Genomic DNA, 23,733 nt, shown 5'->3' on the forward strand with positions numbered 1-23,733 from the left:
ACATTTGTTCAGTGAGTCTACTCATATTTGTTCATATAACCCACTCCCATACAAAAATGTCTGAGACAAGCAGAAACGGTCAGATAAGTTAATGTTAGGCAAAATGAACCCCAAGATAAGGACTCAAGTGGTTTTTCTTTCTTGCTATTGTTTCTAACATATCTATGTGATGATTTCTTTGTTGCTTTGCATGTCCCTCCCCCACGGTATAACCCCTGGTTTTACTGTATTTGATGTTGGTATAATTTGTGGAGGGGAATGGAAAAAACAAATTGGGGATACAGGTGGACCCATTGCAACAATGAGATGTACAAGATGTACAAGATGTCAAAAAACGAACTTTACAACTTTGGCGGAGGAGGGGGGAGGGGAAGACAGGGTAGGGATGGTAAGGGGAAACAAAGGAGGAGGCAACAATGCTTGATAAGAAATGTTCTCATTACCTTGTTCATGTAATTGTAACCCCTCTGTATGGTATTTTCACAATAAAAAACTTATTAATAAAAAAATTCAAACAAAAAAATCTATCAATCAGACAAATAATTCTCAGATTTTCATATGATTCTTGCCCAATTCCTTTCCGTCTCAGGCAGGTAACAAAGAAAAATACATTTTTGTTTTGATCTGGGTATGGGTAAAAGGTAGCATTTTTTAAATTAGAGGGCCTAAAAATTTTTGTAGCGGTATTTTTTTTTTTTATCAAAAATGAAGATTTCCAAAGAAGGTCAAGTTCTTTGATACATTATGCTCAAAATTCTCATCCATAATTTACTCTACACATATCTTTCTCTATTGGTTTGGCTAACCGTGTAAAGATGCTAGCAACATTCTTAAATGTTTAGACTTTCATTTTTTTTAAAAATGTCTTCAGCTGGGCACTGGTGGCTTACACCTGTAATCCTAGCTACTCAGGAGGCTGAGATCTGAGAATCATGGTTCAAAGACAGCCCGGGCAAGAAGGTCCGTGAAACTCTTATCTCCAATAAACCACCAGAAAGCCAGAAGTGGTACTGTGGCTCAAGTGGTAGAATACTAGCCTTGAGCTGAAGTGCTGAGGGACAGCGCTCAGGTCCAGAGTTCAGGCCCCACAACTGACAAAAAAAAAGTCTTCCCCAAAGCTTACTTTACATAACAAAACTTGACTTTACATAAGTCAGTGAATCTTCCTAAAACCTCAGTTTCTCTATAAAATTACCTTGAGCTACATTGTTGGTATTCCCTGAACTACAGACTACAGAACGCCAATCCTAAAAGATATTCCCCTTAAAAACAAATTACCGGTCAAATTAGTAGAAGGAAAATTACAAACAATAGCCTTCCTTTAGAGACCCATAGTTGACTAACAATAGATGATCTGAATATATTTTTAGGCCTCAGGAAAGCTCTGATATAAAGAAATCTGATTAACGTTGTTTAATCTTAAAATTTCTACATTTGCTCACATTGATCACCTATGTGTGCTAGACATATAAGGATACCCAAAATAAATATCCCTATTCTTGCAGAGCCTGGAGATTAGTTGGGAAGACAGACAAAAAAGTAACACCACATATTATTCCAAGTCAAGAAAAGTACACTAAAGAAAATAGATATTTTTAAATATAAAGTAATTTGGATTTATTTAGACAAGTAATGAGAAAAGGCCAATGATATCTCAAGATATTGTAATATCTTAAATGTTACTAACATAATTTCTAGAGCTCTATTATAATTAGAATCACTTTAGATGATATTTGAAGAATGAGAAGGGATCTCCCCGTGAAGATCAGGGGAAGGCATTCCAGGCAAACTATCAGCATCTGTGAAAACCACAAGGTTCAAAACAAAATTGCTTAACAAGTTCAGAAAATCCAAAGGCCAGTGAGGCAAAGTGACCCCAGGAGGCATGGGAGAAGCTGGCAGGAGCCAAATCACGCAGGGCTTCTGGACCATTGAAAAGAGCTTGGATTGTAGTTACTGTAGGAAGTAGTAGTCTAAACTAACTAAGAAGTGATCTGGTAGAATTTGATTTTGAAAAGGTCATTTTCGCTGTCCTTCTTCATTGGTCATTCAAAGTGAAAAACACCGTAAAGGAACAGAAGTACATCAAGGAAGATCAAGAAGCTGCTGTAATAAATGACCACAGCTTTAGTGGCCTAAACAATACCACTATATAATCATGCAGTTCTGTAGGTCTGATGTTTGGCATTCATCTCACAAGGCTAATATCAAGGTATTAACAGAGATGTATTACTTTCTGAGTACTCTAGAGAAAATCAGTATCTTGCTCATTTAGGTTTTTAATACAATTTATATCCTTATGGTCACAGAACTGAGCTCCCAGTCTTTGTTTATTTTGTACCTTTGTAATAGAAAAGTCATAGATTGTGAAATTTGTAATGTACAGATATTTATTTCCTACCATTCTAGAGGATGGCAAATGTAAGATCAAGACTATTCTTGCTACTTCATTCCATAGCAGAAGGTAAAAGGATAAAAGAGTACCTCAGTAAGAGACAGAGTAGGGGGCCAAACTCAAACTTTCATCAGAAATCTCCTTTAATAGCTATTAAGTAGCTATCCATGACAATAACTTAATCCATTCATGAGGACAGAACCTTTATGAAGTAATCACGTCTTAAGATCAGCACAGTTGCATTTGGAATTAAGGTTCCGACACATTTGGTGGACAAATTCATATCAGAGAGCTATTCTCAGCTTTTAGCAGCCTTTCACATTCCTTGGCTCATGGACTTTTTCCTTTCTCTTCAAACTCAGCAACATATATGGACCCTTATGCTTCAAATTCCTCCTTCAATGTCTTCACTATGACTCAGCCAAAGAATGTTCTTTGCTTTTAGGAATACAAGTGATTACATCAGTCAGCTAATATTCAACAGCACCATGGGAATGCTATGTGAAAAGGACAGTCTCTTCAATAAAAGATGTTAGGTTTCTACATGGAATATAAAAATATCAGACCTTTAAAAAAACTCAAAGTAAATAAAAGACCTAAGTGTAAGATGTAAAACTATAAATCTACTAGAAGAAAACAGTGGAAAAGCTCTTTGGCATTAGCCTTAGCAATGATATTTTTGGACAGTGTGAAAAGCTCCGGCTACAAAAGCAAAATAAAGCCAGACACCAGTGGTTCACACCTGTAATTCTAGCTACTCAGGAAGCTGAAATCTGAGGATCTCGGTTTAAAGCCAGCTGGGACAGGAAAAGTCTGTGAGATTCTTATCTCAAGTAAGCCCCCAGAAAAACCAGATGTGGTGCTATGGCTCAAGTGGTAGAGTGCTAGCCTTGAGCTAAAGAGCTGAGGGACAGTGATCAGGTCCACAGTTCAAGCCTCATGACTGACCAAAAAAAAAAAAAAAAAAAAAAAAAAAGAAATAAACAGGACTGCTCCAAAATAAAAACCTCCTACACAGTAAAGGACACAATCAAAAGTTAAAAGGCAACTTATAGACTAGAAAATTATATTTTCAAACCACTTATCTGGTAAGAAGTTAATATTTAAAAATTCACAAAGACTTCTTATTCTCAATAGCTGAAAAACAAATAACTGGATTTTAAATGGTCAAAGGACTTAAACAGTCAAAAGAAACTCAATGACATAAAAATGTCTTCAACATCACTAACCATGAAGAAAATACAAATTAAAAGCATTATGAGATATTGCCTGACCGCTAACGAGATAAATATTATCAGAAAGATAGAGAACTGGGCACACTGGCTCATGCCTATAATCCCAGCAAACTCTGAAAGGAAAATCTTGAGTACAGAGCCAACCTGAGCCACAGAATAAGACCCTGTCTCAAAATTTGAAAAGACAAGAGATACAAGTGCTGCTAAGGGACTTGGCAGAGAAAAGGCACCCTAAGATACCAATGATAAGGATGTATGTTAGCACAGACACTATGTAAAACAATACAGAGGTTCCTATTATTAAATAGAGTTACCATAAAACCCTCTTCATGACACCTATTCAAAAGAGGAAATCCCTACCTCATAAAGACAAATTCATTCTGATGTCCATTACACTATTAGTAACAATAGATACAGAATATAGACATAACCCAAATGTCCAGTAATGGACAAAGAAGAATATAAAAGAAGAATATATGTCACATTCTGAACTTATGTACACATACAATAGAATATTACTCAACCTTAAAAATAAGAAATTCCATTTACCACAGTGTGCATGGCCTTAGAGGACATTGCGCTAAGTGAACTAACTCAGACACAGAAAGAAAAATATTGCATGATCTCATTTATGTGTGGAATATTTAAAACATAGATACAAATGTACAGAGACATCAAATAAAGTACCATGAGTGGTACTAGAGGGAAATGGGAAGATACAGGTCATTGGTAGAAAACTTCAAATATATAGGATGAACAGAGCTAGAGATCTGACATATAACGTGAAGATTGTAGTTAATAAAATTGAACTGCAATAAGGATTTTCCTAAGTATTCAACACACATCAAATATTCTCTGTGGTTTGTTTATATACATAACAAAAATATCAGGAACAAGATGAACCTTAAATGTCTATTCACCTTATTCACAAAGATTTATAATAAGCTTTGCTATAGGTCTTGCAAGTAAGCCACACACACTCCTATAATGGCTAAGTGTTCCAAATTTTCATCAAATATTTTCATCTCACTTTTTCTCAATTGACCTCATATTTTTACCGTAGAAAGATTTAACTGCCCACATCAGGCTTAAAGGCACAGCCACAGAAATGCTAGATGTTACAGGAATTTTAGCAGGCATCCTTACACTTCCTGTGATATGAGACTGATAACTTACTTGGCCATCTAACCCTTCCTCACTTAGCCAAGTGGGCAGAGTCATACTTTCCAACTCCATAGGTGAAATACACAACTCATTCCAAAGTCAAGCCAGGCACTGTTCAGGGGCAAGCATGTAAGGTAACTCAGGCTATAAGCCAATCCAAGAGGCAATGTAGCAAGAACCATGGGATAGAAGACTCTTGCTCTTTTTCACTGTTTTTTTTTTTCATTTTTTTTTTATTGTGAAAATACTGTACAGAGGGGTTACAATTACATGGGCAAGATAATGAGTACATTTCTTATCAAGCATTGTAGCCTCCTCCTTTATTTCCCCTTCCCATCCCATCCTCCCCACCTCCCGCCCTCCCCACCCAACCCTCCCCCTCCCAAAGTTGTAAAGTTCGTTTTTGACATACGACTTGTACGTCTCATTGTTGCAATGGGTCTACCTGTATACCTATTTAAATGATTTGTTATTTTCCCTTCCCCTCCACAAATTATAACAATATCAAATACAGTGAAAGCAGGGGTTATTCACTGGTTTTTAAGTTCCTGGATTAGCCCCAGGAACTGCTTACAGCCACCTTGTTATTCCAAAGACAGGGCTTGACTAAAAGAAGACTGAATACACAATTGATTGAGTCTCACATTCCAGGACACTTTGCCTTTGCATATCCCACACATCTGGTTGGTGGCAAACATTTGCAGTATCTTTGCCCAACCAACACTGGAAAGAGAGGCTAGCCAACACACCCACCTCCTCTTCATTCCTGTGGCCAAGCAGCTAGCAGGCTGGTCTCTACTTCTTAGATTTTCCATGTAATCATCAGACACCACTCAACTGTGTTCTCTTAACCACAGAAGTCACATGATCAAGTTCTCCATGCCATCTGTTAAATATTCTTTCTCTAACTTGAGAGGAATAAAGGAAACTGCTGTAGTATGGACCTGAGAGGTGCTGATTCCCTAAGTGTCTAAAATGTTACCTAGATGGAGGAAGGAGAGGTGTGCCTTTGAAGATTTGACAGGGTCCCTAGTCTCTTCCTCTTTCTCTGCTTCCTGTCTGCCATGTGCTCCTGCCTTCATGATGTTCTGCCCACACCCATGAAGCCAAGCAGCCATGGACTGAATCCCTGAAACAATGATCCAAAATAAATGCTCCCTCCTTCCCTTTGTTTTATTTTAGGTATTTCCTCATAGCAATGCTAAAACAAACATGTTCTTTCGCTCCTTAACAGACAAAGGAAGAATAGAGAGGACTTAGCAAAACTCGCTCCAAAGAAATCCTTACAAATTTCCACTCTGCTTTCTTTTGTCTGACCTGGGTGAGGGACTCTAGAATCATGTCAGCAGTTCTTATCTTAGTCTTCTGAAAATTCTGCATAGGAATTATCTCCATCTTTGGAATGTAGCATTATTTGTACTTTTGGATTTTGGAAGAAACTTCAATCTTAACATTGTGTTATTCATATGAACATCAGCTATCACGTATCTTTGCAAGGGAAGGAAAAGGTGCCTCAATGTTTTTCCATTTTCTGTAATTAAAGATGAGAAATAGGACCCTGGGATAATCATAAGAACTAATCCCTTATTTTTATTATATGAGAAACTTTGAAGGATTTAAAGGCATGATGATTAAGGTATATAAAAATTAAAGATAAAAGAATTATAGTCTCTTAAAAGTAAATACTTAAATATATCCTTCGCATATAAGAATGACTCCACCCAGGAGAGGTGTCGGCTGTTCATCCAAACTCCTAACAAGTTTGACTTGGCTAGCAGAACAGATGAACCTAAATCTTGGCAGAAAGAGTTATTAAATATTTAATAGGTTACCAACAGAGGCCATGAGTCTTTTATTGGAATTTTTTAAATTATTATTATAGAAGAGCCTCTCTCACAGTAGTTTGAGCAAAAGTCTTGCTCTAAAATATGACTATGTTGATACTTTCTCTAGTTGCTTCCAGACTATTACTGGTGTCTTTTGTCCTGAGATCTGAGGCTGAGATCTGAGGTTCACGGTTTGAAGCCAGCCTGGACAGGAAAATCTGAGACTCTTATTTCTGATTAACCACAAAAAGCCAGTAGAGCTATGGCTCAAGTAGTAGAGTGCTATCTTTGAGCACAAAGGTTCAGGGACAGCACCCAAACTCTGAATTCAAGCCCCAAGATCAAAATAATTATTAAAAAGTGGAGGCTCTCAGTCTAGCACTAAAAAATAGCACTATACCTACATTTATAGTTTTGAAAGACCTTGAGATGTTTCTCATTTATGACACCCACAGAACTTCCTTCTAAAACCTGAACTTGATCTTAATATCCTACAGAATTTTATAGTTTGCCTCTAAAGCTTTTGAGAGGCTGCCAGTTTGAAGGGTATTGTCTGCTTGCTATTCAGTTTAATATGTTAAGAGAGATGTCTAAAGAGACTGCCTAAGGTTTTGTAGTATTGACAAAAATAATAATGTAAAAGCTGTACAATAGTGTAGGAGACAAAAGATAAAGTCAGAGAAAAATATCCCAACCCCCATAAAATAAACCTTATGTGCTTTGCCATGTGCATTTTCCCCTGTCCTTCACCTCTGTTGTCTATTATCTCTGCATATGGAGTTTCAAAGAATGTAAATTAATTCTGGTGTGTGTGTACCCATAACATACACATATATATGTACAGCTGCTGTCACATGAGATATATCACAGCTCCAAACCTCAATGAAAAAAATAAAAATGTTTTTCAGAAAAAGACTAATATTTGCATTTAGATAGATACCTTTACCTCAGACTTCCTAGCTTACTATTCCTTTCATCATACTAAGTCTTTGCAGCAAAGGTATGCCCAGTACCACAGACAATTCTTGCTATATTTTAGGAATTCTGGTTTATTTCACATGTAGTAAGTGGGGCAAGTTATGAGTTCACAGTATAAAAGCCTTCATGTATAGTGAAATGCAATAATCATTATCTCCAACAGAACCACACCAGTCATATAGCAGTAGACATTTAAGAAGGCTGTGGTATTGACTCAGAAAATTAAATGCACCAATCTGATACTGCTGCAAGATTGAATTCAAGGGCCAAGGCATCATTCCAGAAAATCAAGTTGAAAGAAAAGAGGCTTATTTTTATAACCCATCTTTCCTCGGTAAGGATGGTTTCTATTGCTACAGGCTTGTTAGCTTATTACTCAGCTGGTCTGACTAATGATGACCCTGGGGAGAAAACAACATAGGTCTACATTTCTTCATCCTATTTTCAAAACACAGCCAAATTAGTTCTAGAAAGTGTCTAAGAAGAAGCTTCTTTTTCCAAAGAGGGTACTGTTCAACTCTCTGGTCAGCAAGATCTTGATAAAAGGGGCAGATAGTAATCCTTTGTCTACAATCTAGTTCCCCACAAGGGAGCAGTAATGGTACCATGGAATCCCCTCAGTCTAAGAAAAGGGAAAAACAAATCCATGATCTTATCAAACAGCTCAGATGGCTTTCTATTAATACTCAGAAATCCCAAGATTCCTTTCTGAACCTCAGCAGCCTCATCTAAAAATAGCACTTTTCTCTGTCCCTTCTCTACAGTTAATCTTCACTATAACTTGATTGGATTGAAAGATGCCTACAAGATTAGTAAAACACACTTTAAACTTCTAGCTGTTCTCTGAGGACATTTCCAGAGATAACTGACAACAAAGTTGGGAAGATCCATCCTGAATGCAGGCTTCACAAACCAATAGGCTAAGGTGTCAGATGAAACAAAATTGAAAGGAGAAAATCCCTTGGTGCAGGCCTAGTCCCTGCTTTCTCTGCTTCCCAATTGGCATGAAGCCATCGGCCTCCTCTGGTACATACTTCCATCACCATGAAGTGCTGCCTCACGGTGGGCCCAGAGCAATGAGGCCAAGTAACCAGGGGCCAAAACCTCCAAAATAAACCTTTCTGTCAAGAACAGACCTGAGGACCAATGGAACAGAACTGAAGACTGAGAAATGAACCCACAGACTACCCACCTAATCTTCAAAAAGGGAGCTTAAAAAGTAGAATTGAAGAAAGACAAACTCTTCAGTAAATGGTGCTGGCAAAATTGGTTAAACACCTACAAAAACTAAAGCTAGATCTTTATATATCACCCTGCACCAGAATCAAATCCAAATGGATCAAAGACCTTGAGGTAAAAGCAGACATACTGAAAATATTACAGGAAGGAATAGGAGAAACTCTAGGGCTCCTTGATACAGGCCAAAATTTTCTTAGTAAAGACTGAGAAACACAACAAATCAAAGGGTGATTGTTTTGTTGCTTTGTATGTCCCTCCCCCACTGTATAACCCCTGTTTTCACTGTATTTGATGTTAGTATTATTTGGAGGGGAAGGGAAAAAATCAAATTATTTAAATAGGGATATAGTGGGCCCATTGCAACAATGAGATGTACAAAATGCTTTGTGGGGGGATACAGTCGTGGAGATGGGAGGGCAGGAATGGTAGGGGAAAAACAAAGGAGAAGGCAACAATACTTGTTAAGAAATGTACTTATTACCTTGTTCATGTAATTATAACCCCTCTGCACAGTATTTTCACAATAAAAACATTAAAATTTTAAAAATTAAAAAAGGAAGGTTAAACAAATGCGATTGCATGAAACTGCAGAGCTTCTGCATGGCAAAGGACATAGCTAGTAGGATCAATAGAAAGCCCACAGACTGGGAGAAGATCTTCAATAGCCATACAACAGACAAGAGTCTCATATCTAAAATATATTTAGGACTCAAAAAATTAAATCCTCCAAAAACAAATCCTCAAAGGAACAACTGCTCAATAAATAAGTGAGCTAAAGACTTAAAAGAGAGACTTCTCTGAAGAGGAAATAAGAATGGCCAATAGACACATGAATAAATAAATGCTCAACTTCTCTGGCCATAAAAGAAATGCAAATCAAAACAACATTGAGATTCCACCTCAGTTAGAATGGCTATAACCAAGAAATCTAATAACAACAGATGTTGGAGGGGATGTGGCCAAAGGGAACCCTACTGCATTGTTGGTAGGAGTGTAAACTTGTTCAACCACTTTGGAAAGTAGTATGGAGGTTCCTCAAAAGACTCCACATAGACCTCCCTTATGACCCAGCAAGTCCACTTCTGGGCATTTACCCAAATGATCACAAACAGGCCATAGTAAAGCTACCAGCACAATTATGTTTATCGCAGCATTATTCACCATAGTTAAGATATGGAACCAACCCAGATGGCCCTCAGTAGATGAATGGATCAAGAAACACACACACACACACACACACACACACACACACACACACACAATGGAATTTTATACCTCCATCAGGAAGAATGACACCACTCCATTTGCTAGGAAATGGAAAGACTTGGAAAAAAAATTATATTAAGTAAAGCAAGCCCGACCCAAAGACACATAGGTCCCATGGTTTCCCTTATTTGCAATAACTAGTAACATCTAGGATAATATTACCAGACAAGCAGAAAAGGTCAAAATCTATGTGCATATGACCATATAAGATGATGCTAAGAGAAATGAACCCCAAGATAGGGATACAAGAGGTTTTTCTTTGTCGCTGTTGTTTTTAATGCACCATGTGTTGCTGTTTGTTTGTTTCTTCTTTCTTCCCCATGATATAAGCCCTGTTGTCACTATGTTTGATTCTGGTGCCCTGAATTTTGTATATACATTTTTCTAATTTGGGGAGGTGAAAGGAAATAACAAAATGCTGAAACAAGGATACAGGTTGACCCGTTGTAACAATGAGATGTAAAAGACACTGTTAAAAATGAACTTTACAACTTGGGGGAGAGAGGGGAGGGAGGAGTTAGGGAGGTGGGGAGGGAAGGGATAGTAGGGGAAAAACAAAGGAGGAGGTAACAATACTCGATAAGAAATGTACTCATTGCCTTACTCATGTAACTGTAATCCTTCTGTACGGTATCTTTACAATAAAAAAATTTTTTTAAATAAACCTTTCTGTTTATTCAAGTCTTTGTCAAACTAACAAAATTCTACTAAAGCATTTTTGCCATGATTCTGTTCCCTGACCTAACAATTTCTCTCCTACCATATATACTTTCATGATTCCCCTATCCTCGAGTTTTCTTTTCCAATGTGAGCCACAGAAACAGAGTCAAACACCCAGTAGGACACTTCTTTGATGTATTAAGCCAAATGTTATATAACTTCTCTGCCTTTGTAATTTAACTGCCTTCTCTGTTTTAGCTCTAGTCTAAACTGAAACTTAAACAGTGAGGCTATAAAACATTAAGCTCACCAAAAAAATGTGTCTCATTTCAAAAACACAACAGTGAGTTTTGTTGATCCTGATTTCAAAACCACTGCTCAATTTCTATTTTTTTTTCTTGCCAAGTTTAATTTTATGCTCTCCACAGTGCCTCTCCCACTGTCACTAAACTGTTACCAGATCCCTCTTTAAACACCTGAGATTAGCTAGTACGATGGCAAAGACCTATAATACAAACACTTGGGAAACTGAGACAGGAATGAGACAGGAACATCACAATTTCTAGGCCAGTCTGACCTACATGGGGGTCCCTGTTTAAAAAAGTATTGTGCTTGGCATGTAAAAGGCAATCAGTTTATCTTTACTAAATAAAGTGAAAGTGAATGTTTCCAGGCATAAAATACAGTGTTTTTAAAGGATTAAGTAGGAAAGTTATAAAGAGTAACTGATATATTGATTTGAAAATGTGAGGGAAGCTTCAGTAGCCAAGTCTATGAAGCCACAAGAGTTTTGAGCTATAAGCCTAAAAGTTAGATATTTATTCAGAAGTCATCAAAAAATGATAATGCAAATTGGATATAGAAAAGTTTTTAGTGAAATTGAGTTTAGAGTAAAATGTTGGAAAATTCAAGAGGTAAAAACTAAACCAGTAAAAGGAGGGGCAATCACAGATGGTTACATGGATATTAGTGTTACAGAATTCATTGGAGGAAATAATATAAAAGACGAGTAACTGGGCTGGGAAGGTGGCTCAGTGGTAGAGCGCTTGCCTTGCATGCATGAGGCCCTGGGTTCGATTCCTCAGCATCACATAAGCAAAAAGAAAAAAAGCTGGAAGTGGCACTGTGGCTCAAGTGGTTGAGCACTAGCCTTGAGCTGAAGAGCTGAGGGACAGCACCCAGGCCCAGAGTTCAGGCCCCACGACCAGACCAAAAAAAATTTTAAAAAAGATGAGTAACTGTTGAAGGTCTGACAAAAGAATGAGAATAATGAGAACTGAAAAATTGTTCATTAGTTTTAGTTTCAGATTTGGTCATTAGTGACCTTCAAGAGAAATACTCCAGTGGAATATAAGCAGAGAAAATCTAATCTCAGGTCTTAAAAAAAGGATTTGTACATATTTTAGTATTTCTGAAGTGTGCAAATACCTTACATTCCACAACATAGTTGCAATTATTTACAACTATCTACATTATATAATGTATAATTACATAAATATAACATTTTCATAATATTCTGTGACTGGTATATTAGTAAGTTTTCAGTTGCTTTGACAAAATACCTGACATAAACAATTTAATGGAGGAATTCTTTTTCATAGTTACATATGTACATGTGCCCATACTAAAGCAGAGTATGAAGAAAGTGGGAGAATAGTGGAGTAGAGATATTTACCTCATTGCAGCCAGGAAGCAAGAGAAACAAGGAGGTACCCAGAACAAGACACCATCCCTGAACACATACCTCTCAGTGACTTACTTCCTGCAACTAGGCTCCAACTCAGAAAGTCTCCACAATTTTCAAAACAGTACCACCAGCTGGTGACCAACCCTTCAATATATGAATCTATGCGAAATATTTCAGACGCATACCAGAACACGTGCTCAGGCTGTTTCTCAAATTCTCTTTAACTGAAAACTTAACCCTTTGAGGTCTCAGTTGTGTTTATGAATCCCCCATCAGAAATAGTACTGTTTTTTCTTAGATATACATATAGAATATCATCATTTTCCAGAGACGTGCACCATCTCTTTTCCAATGTGCTTTGAGAGTCTCTGATGTTCCTAAGTCAAGGATGACTTACAGTCACCGCTATCAAATTCTTATAATACCTTCTGATTCCCTTGCATTGTCTAAATTTTGAAGAACAATATATAGAAATAAAATTTATATGACTTTGATCGAATATTTTCATTTTTTGATGCCTGTTTCCCATCTGTAAGATAAGAATATCAAGATCACAGAACTTTACAGTTATCTCCTGTATAATCACTCCAAACTTACTGTCTAAAACATCATTCATTTATTTTGTTCACAAATCTACAATTTTGTCAGAGCTTAATAGGACAAAAATTGGAGACAAGATTGTTTTAAACATTTCTAGGGGCTGGGAAGGTGGCTCAGTGGTAGAGGGCTTGCCTTGCATGCCTGAGGCCCTGGGTTCGATTCCCCAGCACCACATAAGCAAAAAGAAAAAAGCCAGAAGTGGTGCTGTGGCTCAAGAGGTAGAGCACTAGCCTTGAGCTGAAGAGCTGAAGGACAGTGTCCAAGCCCAGAGTTCAGGCCCCACGACCAGAACCCCCCCCAAAAAAATTTTTTTTCTAAAAATTCATCATAACTTGTTCCATGAAGAGGTGGGGTCTGTGTTGTTTTTTCCTCAAATTGGATTGATCTTGGTCATTTCAATGAGAGCCCCAAGTTTGGGGTCCAAAGTTTCTTCTATGAAGAAGGCAAAAAATAATATGGAGAGGCCCCAGCAGAGGTCAAAGCTACAACCAGGATCACCTACATGACTCATTCATGCCTGAATAAGCCTTTATATGATTCTAACCCAAGGACTCCCAACCGATATCTCGTGGAATATTCTACTAGCCAACCTATACCGAAGATCAGCTTCAAACTAGGAGTTCTTCACCATTTCTGCAAGCAGTGTTTTTTTACTCTGAAGGCCACTTACCTTTTCTATGACTTAGTGGATCTCCTTTAAAATATTTCCTGTAAGATTACATTGCCAGTGTTGGTTCTTCATACAAGCTGTCTTTCTCCCTAGAATCACAGAATTAGAGGTAACATGTATGTATAGGGTAACTTTTTATTAGGGCATTTATATCTACCTCCCAATCAAGACAGACTTCCCTCCAATGATTTTGTGATCAGGCAGCCTATGTTTGACTACAACCAATGGTATAATTCATCCCTCAATTAAGCAGCCTATTCCACTAATTGTTCTATGCTGGACCATGGTGAGGAGAAAGCATGAGCCTTATACTTGGACTCAAATTCAAACTCTATCACTGATGACGTTTATCAATTATCCTCTCAAAATGTCTGTCTCCTCTTCTGTCAGCCAAAGATAATTCTACCTCATTAATGCCACAAGTGGTAAAAATTTTAGCTGTCTTTTTTCTATCCATTATATTCCTAGACTTAGAAAACAGTATCTAGAACATTACCAATCATTTAAAAATAGCTCTTAAATGTTATTTTAAAAAAACATCAATGATAATTAAAATATGATATAGAATGCTACCAGCATGATGCTTAGCTTATAGCAGGCACTCAATAAATTTAATTTCTTCTGTCTTACTTGCTGAATCAAAATTTACCTTCAAATTACTTCTATCATTTAAACACAGGTAGGCCACACACAAAAAGTATAATTCCATTTCTGCTTAAGAACCCATCAAATATGTAAGGATAACTGCAAAGTTCTATGAAGTTTTGTCTTTTCTAAATAAAAGTTATCATAGAAAGAAATGTAGATATGGATATAAATATACATGCATATATATATTTATGACAAAACAAAACTTTCCTTTAGACTGAATTTTAGATTCTACAGAACAACAAAATCTATATTTGTATGGGCTTGCTCTCAAAAACAAGTCTGTATTTAAATTACTCTTAATTTTTTTAAATAATTGCAGTCACTTATCCTTGATATTTAAATTTCTAGATATATAGATATATATATATATACCTAGAAGTACTTATAGATGGAAAAACAATAACAAAACAGCAGATGTTTCAAATCTTTACTCCAAGGATCCTGATGTGATTTTGACTCAAGCAGTCCAAGTACTGCTTATATGTTATAAAATTCCAAATGTTGGCATTTCATTCTATATTGCTTTCAAGTTTTATGTCCTTAGAATCTAATCGTCTCTCTTTTTTTTTTTTTTTTTTTTGGTCAGTAAAGATTTATTGGATAACCTTGGGTCTTGGTTGCATTGCAATGATTACTGAGTTTCCATTCATAAGCACTTATCCTTCACAGCCAGTGCGTGACAACATGGAATGTCACAATGCCATTTCCATTTGTTAATTAAATATTTCCAACTAAACATAGGAGATGTGCCCCTCTTATCTCAATCCTGTTTAGCTTTTTGTTTCTTAGATTTTTTTGTTTTCGTTTGCTTTTGTTTTAGCTAATTAAAATAATCTTGTAAAGTTGGATTTTGGTATGGTGTAATTTTTTTATTGTGAAAATACCGTATAGAGGGTTTACAATTACATGGGCAAGATAATGAGTACATTTCTTATCAAGCATTGTTGCCTCCTCCTTTGTTTCCCCTTCCAATCCCTTCCCATCTCCCCCTCCTCTCCGTCGTCCCCCCCCCCCCCCCCCCCGCCAAAGTTGTAAAGTTTTCAACATAATGACTTGTACATCTCATTGTTGCAATGGGTCTACTTATATCCCTATTTAAATTATTTGTTTTTTCCCTTCCCCTCCACAAATTATACCAACATCAAATACAGTGAAACCAGGGGTTATACCATGGTGGGGGGGGGGGACATAAAAAGCAACAAAGAAATCATCTTATAAATATGTTAGAAACAATCACATGAAAGAAAAAGCATTTGAATACTTATCTTGGGGTTCATTTCACCTAACATCAACTTATCTGATCTTTTCTGCTTGTCTCAGACATATATACTAGTTATTGCAAATAAGGGAAACCATGGGACCTATGTTTCTTTGGGCCTGACTTACTTCACTTAATATATTTTTTATTTACCATAGCTAAGATATGGAACCAACCCAGAAATGTGGTATATATACACAATGGAATTCTATGCCTCCACCAGAAAGAATGGCATTGCCCCATTTGTTAGGAAATGGAAAGACTTGGTGTAATTTTTTTCTTAGGAAAATCTGCCTGAACTTCTAAATCAGTCAATGTGGATATTTTTTACACACGTTCTAAAAGCAGAAAGCCCATTAAAATAAAACATTATCTAACAAAATGGGGTGATTCAAAAGGATATTTCTTGTTGGCAATTTTGTATTTCATTTCAGAAAGAGAATTTCCTCACCATGCCCTAAATGAAACCAGATTTTGTATTACCATCTCAATTTCAAGGGCATTCTCTAACTAGCTCACTTTGTCACATATACAGCAATCTTGCATCACACCTTCAGTCCATCCATTCATTCTAAGCTTCTCACTAACACCCCTGGTGCTCACTTTTTACCCCACCTAAATTCCAGAGTGTCAATCACTGAATGGCTTTTGTCTGACCCTCAAGCCCTTTGCCCCACCCTCTTACTCACTTTAACTCTGGCTAAATCCTACTCTGCCTGCTCCATGTAGCTGATTGATCTCACTTTAAATTCATGACCACTAACCCCCACTCCCATGGGCCCTCTGTGCTACCAGCTAAACATAATATATTACCCAATCAAATCATTGTGTTCCACTCTCCAAGCCAACTGTATCTTAATCTTTCTTCGATCTTCCAGTACTTTCTCTTATCCTCACTCTTAGCTGATGACCTTAGTTAATAGTTCAATGAAAGATCCACTGTAATAATCTTAAAAGATAGGTTGAGTAGTGTTTCTCTGCCTAAAAGTCTGTAGTGACTCACATTCTCTCTCGTAGTAAGTGTTGTAGTCCTTACAATGACCTACTAGCCTGTCCTACTACATCTCTGATCTCATCTCCTGGGCTTTTTTCTCCTAACTACTCCTGCCTGACTAGCCTCATTGTGGTTCAGTGAAAATCACCAAACAACTGAGAACAATTATAGGCAAGGTACATGAGCATTGCTGAAGTGGTTGATTTTAAATATATGCAAAAACATTAATTAAATACTATAAGCTACAAAAAAATACTCTTCTACTTACAGGCCTTGACACTTACTTCTTCTGTCTAGAATACTGTTCCTCTGAATGTATTTACCTTGATTATATTTACTTATGCTTTACAAATTCACCACCACAAGAACAGTAGTTGATACATGCAGGTATTTAACAAATATATTTTGAAGGAACAAGTGAATGAATGAAGCCCTTCTATTAAAGTAGATGGTTAAAAATAAATAAATAAATAAATAAAGTAAATGGGTCTAAGTCTTACATATTGTCAGTTGTTTTTTCTGTAATCATCTATAACAATTTTCTATCCTTTCAAGGGCTTATTCTTTCATAGAAAACATATATATAGGGGCTGGGAAAGTGGCTCAGTGGTAGAGTGCTTGCCTTGCATGCATGAGGCCCTGGGTTCGATTCCTCAGCACCACATAAGCAGAAAAAGCTGGAAGTGGCGCTGTGGCTCAAGTGGTAGAGCACTATCCTTGAGCTGAAGAGCTGAGGGACAGCGCCCAGGCCCAGAGTTCAGGCCCCATGACCGGCAAAAAAAAAAAAAAAGAAAGAAAACATATATAAATATATATATATATATATATATATATATATATATATATATACTTTTAGTGAAACTAGTTTTATTCAATTAATAAAGGTGACTCCTTTATACCTATATAAATTCTAATTTGTATTTTATGGTTGAAAAGTTGATTTTTTTTTTAATCACAAAAATAGCCAAATAAGATGGCTCACACCTTTAATCCCAGCTACTCAGTAGGCAGAGATCATAAGGATCATGGTAAAAGGGTAATACAGGCAGAAAGACCTTATCTCAACAAGCTAAATGTAGTGGTTCAAGAACATAATACCAGCTACAAGAGAACATAAGTAGAAGGACTGAGGTCCAAGACTGACCTTGGGCTAAAAGCAGTAGATACTATCTGAAAAATAAAAGCAAAACAGGCTGGAGATGTGGTTCAAATAGTAGAACACTTGCCTCCCAAGCCCAGGGCCCTAAGTTGAAACCCCAATACAAAAATAAATAAATAAATAAATAACAAAAATATCTTGTCCTGCCACAGTAGAACAGCTTTGACCAATGCTATGCCTGGAAAAATAATATCTGTCTTTCACAAGAATAGAGGCGCTTCTCTAGTCCGTACTAGCAGTTAACTGTGACGGAATGGTTTGCAGCTCATGATTGATGTTCCTTCTTTTAGAAAATTAAGATTGGGTCCGGGCACCAGTGGCTCATACCTGTCATCCTAGCTACTCAGGAAGTTGAGATCTGATGATCGCGGTTCAAAGCTAGCCTGGGCAGGAAAGTCCATGAGACTCATCTCCTACCTCCAATGAACCACCAGAAAACTGGAAGTGGTGTTGTGGCTCAACTGGTAGAGTGCTAGCCTTGAGCTGAAGAGTGCAGGGACAGCACCCAGGCCCAGTTCAAGCCCCACAACCAACAAAAAGAAATAAGAGAGAGAAAGAAAAAAAAGAAAATTATGATTGAGATGGTAATATGGTGTAAGTGGTGCAGCACTAGCGACACAAGTAAAGCCAAACAAGTGTGAGGCCCTGAGCTCAAACCTCCGTGAACTGGCACAAAAAGAAAAAGCAAAAAATTCCTAAGGATCACAATAAAGTATATTAGAGCAATGAATTTTTCATAACTTTCATAAGTCTCATCTCTGTAGATCAATATTATTAACCTCATTATGAAATGTAAAAGTAACCACAAGTGCCCCTATGTTCCTATTTTACCATTGTAAATATAATCAGAATTAATTATATCATAAATCACCCAGATATTTTCTTACATCTATTTTTCAAGATGGCATCAAATTATGTAGATAAATATCATCAATATATTATAACTAGGGTGTTGAGTTAGAAATTTTAATTGAGTAGTGGTTGAGGGAATTTTTTGAAGTTAAAAAAAAAGTAAAATCAATTTTTCCCTAGCAGACTTTATTATGAACTTCACATATGTTATTAGGATTATAAATCATTTTAAGTTCCTTATTCCTTCTCAGTACTCAGAACAACAACCCTGAAAAAAATTTTCACATATTCAAACCATTAAAATCAAATTTGCCTCTCAATGTTTGAAAAGACTTAAAGTAAAAGTATCAGTTTGATATTAATTCAATAAAATTAATCATCCATGACCCTGAAGGAAAAAAATGGGAAGAAGGTGGGTCTGGAAAATGCCACAAAATTTAAAGCTGTTATAAGGGCAAGATCTCAGGGAAATTGCTATTGATTCATCATAGCTAAATTCAAATACAAGCTTTTCTTTGTCATTCAACTTGCAGTGGTACTTGTTTCATCATCATATTAACCAATAAATCACCAGTGACATTTTTAAATTTGGATTTATTAGCCACATAAGCTGTTAAATCTATACAAAAGTTTTAAGAAAAATACCTGACAAGTACAGTGACAGAGCCATCTTGTTTTTTAGAAAGCTGCTGCTTGCAGTTGATAAATATGAATGAGAAAAACAACTAATTTGGCTATTGACTCCAGAATAAGCAATTCGTGGGGCATGAGGCAGAGAGTACTGAATTAAAAGAGGCAGCTTTCTGCCTTCTTGTCATGCTTTGTGGCTGGAGCCAAGAGATTCCAGTTTCCATTTTCCATTATTCTACTTTCTGAGCATATCTCATCTCTAAGACACCAAGTGGTCAGAATTGGGAGTTTCCTGTTTCTCTAAGGGTTCTAAATTCCTTAAGGCCGGAACCAATGCTGAGTCACTTTCAGAAATCTCACAAAAACCAGCTTCATTAAAGGTATGGATGTGCACGTTCATTATTAAAAAATAAGTCCTTCAAAGATCAGAAAATTTGGTCTTATAAGTCTTTTATTCCCTAGTACAGAATGTCTTAATCCTAGTTGACACTGAATAAATAAATGTTGGTTAGATGTTGAACTGAATGGCTAAATAACAAATGAATAAATATCAAATACTCCACCAGCTCTGAATAACAGATTCAGGGACGACATAGTACAACAACCTTTATGATAAAAAAAAATCTTCCTCCGGAGATGGGAAAATCAGAACCACCGATGCTCCTAACTTGAAGAATGAGATGGTTCCTGGAACATCCTAGAGTTTATATTTTAAGCTAGAAAGACAGAAAGCAAATTCTCTAGTATTCTATTGATTTTTATCAGCCACAGGATAGCACTTATATTAGTCATTGATCCAATGTGGGAAGGAACTGGGGTCCAAAAGTAATGTGTAAGCATGTAGCTTAAACTTTGAAACCATTCATTTATTATAAATAACATATAAAATTAAAGGCCTTCCCTAAGTAAACTTATGATTGCTAATTAATCTTATATCTACAGAACTAGAATTCAGTACTGCTATATAATCATATATAATACCACACTACACAGTTGGTAATGTTCTATAATATAACATGCTAACTTTTTGATACAAATAATTTCAAAACTGCAGTTTTAGAAACCTGTAAAAATAATGTGGAACTCAGAGCTTCAACCTACATTTACAAAATCCAAATCTCTGCAAGAAGCCCACGGATGTGCATTTTAGTAAGTTCCTAAGGAATTCCTGTAGTCTTTTCGATAGAATATAACACCACTTAGGACCACATTCCTATTGAAAAGCAATTCATATTTTTACTACGGGTTCAGAGAATGTATTTGCCATCACTGAAGCACTACTTTGTTGAATTAAAGATTTCCCATCCCTATCTATGCTCCAAATTCTCAGTGAGGTTCCTCCCACCTAAGAGAGCCCACAACAAGGCTAAGGTAACAACAGAGAGTTGAGGAAGGACTCAATCTCCAGAGGAATTTAGAAAAAGATAAGAGGCATTGGGAGGCCAGGACCTCTTGGCCAGATGTAAGGGTGTATGCCCATGATCCCAACACTTAAGAGTCTCAGGAATATTGTGAGTTCAAGACCAACCTGGGATGCATAGGAGGGGGAAGATGAGAAAGTAAAGAGGAGAGGAGGAGAAGGAAGAGAAGGAGGGAGAGGAGGAAATAAGAAGAGAGGAGGAGGAGGAGGAGGGAGAAGAGAAAGGGAAGAAAGAGGAGAAGGAAGAGAAAGTAAAGAGGGGTATGAGAAAGAAGAAGAGGAAGAACAACAAGAAGAGAAGAAGGAGGAGGAGGAGGAGGAGCAGGAGGAGAGGAGCAGGAGGAGAGGAGCAGGAGGAGAGAGGAGAGAGGAAGAGGAAGAAGAGGAGGAGGAAGAGGAAATAAGAATATACCCATTTCCTTACTGGTCCCTTCTCTTTCAAGTCAGTACTACCCCAGCCCTCAGTATCTATTTCTCTGCTACCTCCCACTGACCTTGAATACAATTTCTTTTTCAACCTGCCTCACTACAAAACTGGTCCAAAACAGCCTCTCTGCTCCTGTCCCTGAAGCTAGCATTTAATGCCCATTTGATTTCCTTATTATCAGCAGCCAAAAGAAATAAATAACAGCTGAAAAAGAACCTCTCCTCTGCAGTGTTTTTCTCAGTCTAGGTAGGATTGCCAGATAAAACACAACACTCAGTTAATTCCAACAAATAATATTTTAGTATAGTATAAAATGCCCCAAGTATTTCAGGGGTTATATTCATACTGTTATTTGTGTGCAATTCATCCTGTATATTTTATCTGTGAATAAAAGAGAAGAAAAAGGAGAGAGGAGGGTAGATTCAAATAGCAGGCGAATGCAGGAGAAAGTCTAGAAAATACCAGAGTGCAGCACACACAGTAAGAGTTTTCTTAACTATAGGTGTAAAAATTCTGCCTTTTATATAGGTATGGGTATTTAGTCACCCTGTAAAATATACCCCTGATTGCAGTGCAAGCAAAAAAAAAGATAGAATCTGTCTGAGAGGCAGTTGTTCTCAATGACTGACTATAAAGGACCTACATAAATAAGTTGGGAAATATCTACCATATGTCATTTGAGTAATTCCTGCTTCCTGCTACTTATCTTTGATCTTGAAGAATAATCTGTTGTGGTAGATTATTGCTCCGGTGGTCTTTCTTGATGAAGTATTGAACCCAGCTCCCAGATGGCTTGCAGCTCAGTGGGATATGAGCTGATTCTCACAAGTGGAATGTGAGGGAAGGGTGATGTGTGTCACCTCCAGTGAAGTGATTAGGAGAAGATGTAACCTCTCTACTCTCCCCCCTCCTTGTCTGAAGGCTGGATACAGGCTAAATTTTAAGGTCTTAGAAGATGGTAGAAAGATTGACTGAGAAAGACTAGATGCCGTCATGGAGCAACATTGCCACCTGCTCCTCAAAACTTGCACTGGCTGAAATGTAAATGAGAAAATATCCTTTGTTGTATCAAGCCACATTTGGGATTGTTTATTCCAACAGAATAACTCAATCGGTATATTCTATATTTATATAGAAGTCAAGTAATATGATTGTAACTATACTCAAGGAAGTATAAATTGCTACCCAAATGAACTTTATGAAAGTGTACTAGTTTTGAAAAAGCTGCATCAGGAATGGTTATCATTTCATTAGCATGACAGCATTTACAGCTACCCATGGTTATTTAATTGTCATGTATATTAACAGTAGTACCCATTTGTTCCTGATTTTTTTCATATTTTAGTTTTTATATGAATCATAATAGGAAAATAAAGACTTTATATGGGTTGCCATTCTTGCACACACACACACACTCACACAGACACACATATACACAAACAGAATTATTAATGAATTCTAGAGTCATGAGGAATAGATTATATACATCTAATACTACCCTTCAAAATAATCGTGTATAAATACAACCATAAAAGCATTTAAACTAATCTATCTTTCTTGATTTTAGGGTTAACTCTCCAAATAGTTTATAAAAGTAACTCAAATGAAGCTAGTTAATTTATGTCAATATTTATCTTAAATCCCTATCACCTCCAAGATAAGATCCAAACTCCACAGCACACTAGGCCCTTTGTGTCCTTGTTTGTCCCCCTCATCTCTGTCCCCAATTCCTCATCTTCTCACACTGGAGTTACCCAAGAACTAACTTTTAAAATACAAATTTTTTTGGCCCACTGTTAAGAATCTTGTTCAGTATATTTGTGATGAGACCCTGGCCCCTAAATTTTACTATCTCAGGTGTCTCTCAACCAGGTGAGTTACAGATCACCTTTTGATAAATACCGCTTATAACAAATGATAAAAACATTTTATACTTACTAGATATCTTACATGACAAAATTTTAATAAGGAAAAAACTATAAAAGGCATTCCTTCCCATTTTTAAACTTACATGGCAATTGCCATTTAAATCATCCATGAAGTTATAAAAAATAGGTAGTATATTTCTAAAATAGCTAAAGAATTTATTTCTAGAGTAACTACTAAAGCCACTTAAGAAAAGTGGCAATAGAAATCCCAACACTGACTGCTGTATTTTAAAAATATATTTTTAGGGGGCTGTGAAGGTAGCTCAGAGGTAGAGCGCTTGCCTTGCATGCATGAGGCGCTGGGTTCAATTCCCAAGCACCACATAAGCAAAAAAGAAAAAAAGCTGGAAATGGCACTATGGCTCAAGTGGTAGAACACTAGCCTTGAGCTGAAGAGCTGAAAGACAGCACCCAGGCCCATAGTTCAGGCCCCATGAACCCAAAAAATACATTTTTTTAAATGGAACTATATATTAGAAAAAATACATAGTAAGAACAAAAAATAAAAAACAAAATATTGGATCAATTTCTGTATTATTTAACAAATTTTTTTAAAAAACAACAGTAATGTAAATAAATAATGTAACTGAATCATCCAAAGTAAACAATTACAGATTAATTTCAATGGAAATAAAACAGCCTTTTCTTGCCAGACTTCACAGCTGAGTAAAAAGACACTTTAGGTTCTCAAAAT

At 36.7% G+C, this 23,733-nt stretch overlaps 1 protein-coding gene across 6 annotated transcripts in view; it reads right to left on the reverse strand.

Annotated features, from left to right (window-relative positions):
* Mterf1 (mitochondrial transcription termination factor 1) overlaps nt 1-23,733 on the reverse strand; it is a 219,588-nt gene that overhangs the window by 160,890 nt on the left and 34,965 nt on the right. For all 6 annotated transcript variants that reach the window (XR_011366918.1, XR_011366920.1, XR_011366919.1 and 3 more), the window contains one exon: nt 13,721-13,809. The gene's annotated coding sequence lies outside the window, so the exon portion shown is untranslated. The remainder of the gene's footprint in view (nt 1-13,720; nt 13,810-23,733) is intronic.

The sequence above is a fragment of the Dipodomys merriami genome, unplaced genomic scaffold (genome assembly GCF_024711535.1).
Source record: "Dipodomys merriami isolate MVZ:Mamm:240054 unplaced genomic scaffold, mDipMer1.0.p SCAF_5, whole genome shotgun sequence".
NCBI classification, from domain to species: domain Eukaryota; kingdom Metazoa; phylum Chordata; class Mammalia; order Rodentia; family Heteromyidae; genus Dipodomys; species Dipodomys merriami.